Below are 6,000 nucleotides of genomic sequence, written 5' to 3'. Positions count from 1 at the left end.
ACACAGTTTGACAGTGTTAAGAAGCACAAAACATTGTAGTTTATTTGTAGCTGATGACAATTTTAATCATCATCAACCAAAATCCAACCTTTTAAAAACAGCAGGCTTGGACAACTCCCCACCAAGGATCCTGGACGAGCGGTGTTCGCCACTGATGTTCACTTAGCATCGGTGAATCGAAAGAGCACTAAAACCCAGCGGACCAGAAGGGCGCTTACGTTGCACCAGCACTGAAGGAGGATGTGGAGAACCACCACGTTATTTATAGGCAGAGCAGCCCGAGCTACCCAGGGCAAAGTGACAGAAAACCCAGCAGGGTAGGAACGGATAGGGCAGGGAGGTTTTTCATTTACCTAATTTTTTGGTAAGATTATAGATTTGTTTGATTAAGAAAACCTAAGTAACAAGCCTCAAAAACTAACTGTCAGAGGGGAGTTGTATTTGAGCAGAAGTCCTTGGAGATCTGCCCTGGGACCAGGACCACGTTTAAGACTGTTGAACATTTTCCTCAAAGATGTGGAACCATGTATAAACTCACTGCTGATCATATTTGTGGACAACACAAAAGCCAGCACTATGGTGAACAAAAGAACTGGGCCGCCGCGTAAGAGTTCCGGAAGAGCTGATACAGCATACTGTTCAAAAATTTTTTTTTTTTTTTTTTACAGTCAGAGCTCAGGTTGTACATCCAGGGAAACAGACAAAGCTGTACCTTGAACACTGAGAAAACAGCAGAGTGAAAAACTTACTCGGAAAAGGGCATCAGGGTCATAACAGACAAGGAATTGAACACAACATCCCAACTTAATGCTGTGACAAAAGGTGACACGAAGCTTGGAAGCATGATCAATAGTGTAGAAAGGAAAAGGGGATTTTACCCATATGTAGATCAGTGAAAAACCCTGTAACAGGGTTTTATCTCCTTCTTAAAAGAAGATTACAAATTTATGAGGGGACTAAGGAAGACAGGCATAACACAAGATTTTAGGAAGTAAATCCATGCATTTCATCAAAAAATATTAAGACCACACCTTTTTTTTTAGTTTTACATGCATTCCTTGCAGGGAAATACAATACAAGCACCTCTTTTGCAGAGCCTTCCTCTTGTCCTGTAAGTGGAAGCTGAAGTCAAATTCTAATCACAAGACTGACATGCAAGGGATTACTAGTTACTGAAATATAATATCAGAAGACATAATTGCATTTTATACCCTTTTCAAGAGCAATGCCTTTCTCTAACCTAAAAATGTAACCTTCACAGGAGGTCAGACTACATAAAGGGTGTTAAACTCTCTTACCAGCTCATATAAAGCAGGAAGGGACACTTCACTGGGTTTCCAGTCTCATCCAATCAAGGGCTTTATGTAGTTTCTGCCTCTATATTGAGCAATGCAAAACTTCACACATCTGATAATCAATCCTCTCAGCACACTGCCTATTTGCCCTCACCTTCCTCAGTATGACATCAATTCAACAGCCTGCAACAGATTTCTTCCCACTCAGAGACATTACAGAGGTATGGCTGATACAGAATCAAAAGCCTGAGACAAACAGTATCTAACAAATATTAGACTCCTGTGACCTATGTACCAGAAAGACTTCAAACTTTCTCCCACCAAAAAAGCCTTAAAAATTCCTGCCATAAATTGACAGTAGAATTCTATATTCTTCATCCTTCATGACAATGGGGGACAACACATTACAATTTCACAGCAGCACAGTTTATCATTGGAACTTCAGAATTACAAACCAATTACAATATTCGCTATTTTTTCCCTAGCTCCTTTTACAGGAATAGTAATATTGCAAAAACACTTTTGGATAGCTTGTTCTAAGTCATGGAGATTCGCTTCTATCATTTCCTCTGCTCCTAAAAATATTTAAGAAATTACTCCCTTCCATTTCACTGCAGCCCATTAGTACCTACTTGCAGAGAAAGAATATGGCACATGAAAGCTTTCATCACGACAAACAAACCTCAGCCTGATGTAAAACATCATTCCAATGTTTATCTACTGAAATACATTATTATTTGAAATGTATCACCTGCTACTGACATCTTAAGCAGCTATTAAAATGCTAATCTTGCTGCCTGCTTCTCCTTTCAATTAAGGCCATTACTAATCAACCTACTGTAAATCCCGAAAACAAAGTACAGTCCACTTTGAGAAGCTGCTCCCTATGTTTCCAGAATTTTCTTCCTACAGAGAGCAAATCAAGTCATTGGGGAGTGTACCACCTACAGAAACCAACGGTTAATAATTTTCTGAAGATACCTGCAGCAAAACCGTGCCGGAGACAAACAAGTCAGCATGCACATATGAAAAAAGAAAAAGGAGGAAGGATCTTAAGGTTTCTGGTTACTATTCTGTCAACTACAATTGATGATGGAAATGAAACTCTGTCACGCTCTTCAGCTTTAGACAGCGAGATACATATTTAGAATAAATACACAGATACTCTAAATGACCACATATCAAGTGCTAAGGCAGCACGAGTACTCGTGAAATTCATCATGTCAACAAAGCTGCTGCAGTTCTGTATTTCTAAGTTTTCCAACCAACGGCTTAAACAACAGACACTGCTTACCACCTACATTCTGTGGCTGCTGCTGCTTTCACTTAGCACTCTTCTCATGAGCAGAAGGTGTCAGTCTAGTTTGTTTCGGGCTTCCACTGAAATAACAATATTATTTAAAATGTTTGCTTTGGAAAAAAAAAAAAAAAAAAAAAAGCCTAGCATCCAACCTGCTACTCCCCAGAAACTTAAAAGTGAAGAGAGAATACGCAACCCATTTCTTATGCCAACTGGTGAATAATGAAGCTCTTTGTAATACAAATGCGCACATTCTGGAAGCAGAAAAGATTTCAAAGGTGATCTTTTTTTTTTTTTTAAAAAATTATGCTTTGTCTTTCCTTTTAAGAGGCATAACTTAAACAATAAACGCAGGTGTACTTGTTAAATGCCAACCCCTTTCTCTCTCTTTCCAACGTATGCACACACAGGCCTTCACATTAAACAATACGCTTAGCACTTCATACTAACTTGAAAGAACAGAGTTAATGACCTGAAGAATTTTCAAACCAGAGTAAATGACTACGGCCTTGTTTTTGACATAATAAACACGTGAGTAGTTCTGCAATACCTGTTTACAGCTATGTAAATACAAATGTGTTTGCAGGACTGGACCACAGGGAGAACACGTTAATTGATGAAACTAGACGTAGTAACACAGACGGGTCCTAACGCTGATGGAGCCGCCACCTGCGACATGAATCTCGACAGCATTCCACACCCTTTGACCCTGCCTCCATGTAAAACGAATGGGAGAAATCAGAGCAGCAGCGAAAGGTTTTTGCAAACTCCATCCTCTACTTATTCAGTGCAAATTATTACCACCGCATGTATTTGTGACTCACAACCCAGTAAGAGCCTTTTGGCGCCATTTCAGCCTTTTGTCCTCAGCAGTCCGATTTCACAGATCCAAACACATTACGTGTTCCATCTTGCAAAACCCACCATAGACTAGAAATGTGTATTTTTTTAATAAAAGCCAGTGGAGCAGCACAAGGCATGAGGCTTAAAAACACCAAGATATTCAAATAAAAACATTTTGTTTATCAGGAAAAAACCAAATCACATACACAAATTTATAGCACGTAGGGCTTTCCATTAACGAAACAAATTATTTTTCACACAAGAAACATTTATAGCTCTCAAGCAGGTCAGTGCTCAAAGTCGCAAGGCAATTATATTATTAGTCATTTTCAGACAGATTATGTTACACAATGTTGGAATTGAACAATGATAGTCTCTCAAGCAAGCCAGTATTTTGATACATATTGTAAGTATTTTTACACTGTCCCAGATAGCATTAGGAAGTTCTGACACTAAGATTCTATTGGATCAAATAATACACGTATTCTGTTAAATTATTAAACCTTAAATGTCCAATAGCAAACACTGCATTTAATTTTAACACTTGATCAAGCCAATTACTACAAATAACTTTAACTAGTCATCTATGATCTGTCACCTGCCTGCTGCTCCCCAAAGGGAGTTGCTGCAGCACCAACCATTAGGGGAGGCTCAGTGAATTCGGCTGAGAAAGGGACAGGTCACCTGAAACACCAAGCCTACAGTCCCCAGCGGCAGAGCACACCTGGGAAAAGTCCTTGACTACCAAAACCACATACCATTCCCACTCTTCTCTCTAACTGACATTTAATTGCTTGCCAAGTGGCTTTAAATTTATTTTTACTCCTTTTTTCCCCATGGAGAAGGCTTGTGAATAACACTTTGAAATTAGAGCACTAAGTTAAGAACACTCTTACAGACATCACGCCAATTTATCATGTAGAGAGATAATATGGTAACTAGGCTGTGGAAAACAAAGGACACTTACAGCACTTCCACAAATGAACTAGCTTTCACACGATCAACAGAACATGAAAACGTGAAATCGGTGATTTATGATCACAAGAATAAAATCCTACATATACAAGGAACATAAACATACTTTGATCACAGAGCAGTTGCTTAAGACAGACAGAATTAAATAACCAAGGTGCACTCATTCACTGGTGTCATCAATTTTACAAACAGTAAGTGTTGCATGCATCTGTTCAGACTAAATGTAAATTGGCCACATGGCTATAAGCTTTAGCCAAGAAAAGAAGTTACTATGACTCTCTCCCCTCCCACTATTTCCTACTCTGCTTTCTAATCAGCTTGTCTGAAGTTATTTGAGTTTCCCCATGTAAGAGTTACACTACCATTTATTTCTGAAAGGCTTCAAAAGGCAGGGAAGGAGGTAGCGACACTAAAGGAACGAAAAAGAAATATTCTTCATAAACAAGTTCTTAAACAGAACCAGTAAATACTGATCACAGGCGCAGTTTAAGCACTATTTAATGCTTGTTACCCCGACAAATCACACTTCCTTACTAGGGTGGGGCAAGAGGGACTAACTGATAGATGTTATCTATGTCTCGAAGAACACTGTCATACTGCAGACAGATCTGCTACAGTCATCCTTGATCAAAGCAAAGCAAAACAATACTTTCCTCTATTAATTTCTTTACTTTTTCACTGCAGCTGTTTTATAACTTAGGAAACTATATACAATTTGACTAAGCATAAAAAAATTCTAAAGGAAGAGCAAGTTCTAAGAAGTATATAGCAGAAACTAGTTACAATTCAAACCAATATGAATGGCAATTTGAACATTTTATACCCTAAAAGTGGACCAAAGAATTCAGAGAAGTGACAAAGTAAAAACTAGAAAAAAAAGCTCACAATGTAAATTTGCGGAACACGACTTCCTATAAACACAATAAAGTCCAGATCATCATTTAACGTATGTTTGGATTAGCACTGATACGCTTGCTTGGCAAATAATGCAAAAAGATCATTCCGGGTCATCTCAGAGGATCTTAAATACTGTTGTAAATACCTCTAGAACGCAGCAGCCATGGTCTCGTCAGCTGTTGGCCTGAGGAACAGCTTCCTCACCCATCCAAAGACGCATAATCAGCTACGTCCTGGCATACAGCTTTCAAGTCATTGTCTAGAATAATGCTATAGTTCTCTTGGACATGTGTCAACACAACGAGAAGACAGATTACTTGAAAGATAAATCAGACATCCTTTAATTTAGAGTAACCACATTTTAATCTAGTCGTCCAACGAGACCAGACTGCTAATAACCACGTACATCAATCATCACATTAAAAGGAACGTGCAGTAAGAGGGAAGAGGTGCCATCCTCGTATATGTGGGACTGCAAAAACATCGCCACTCCTACCTATTAGTGCAGGTTTATTTAGTAACAAACCTGCTGGGGAGGAAGCAGCTTGCACACGCATTTCGCAAGCGTGGTCAACTCCTCATCTCTGGAAACAGCTCTACCCTGAGGTATCCTCTGGGATACCGGTCAAGCGACCTCCCAGTTCCATGCCTTGCATTATTTGTAACAACAGTAAAACATGATCGGAATTA

Source organism: Leptosomus discolor, chromosome 1 (genome assembly GCF_034619465.1).
Source record: "Leptosomus discolor isolate bLepDis1 chromosome 1, bLepDis1.hap2, whole genome shotgun sequence".
NCBI classification, from domain to species: Eukaryota; Metazoa; Chordata; class Aves; order Leptosomiformes; family Leptosomidae; genus Leptosomus; species Leptosomus discolor.
This window is presented reverse-complemented; position numbering follows the sequence as displayed.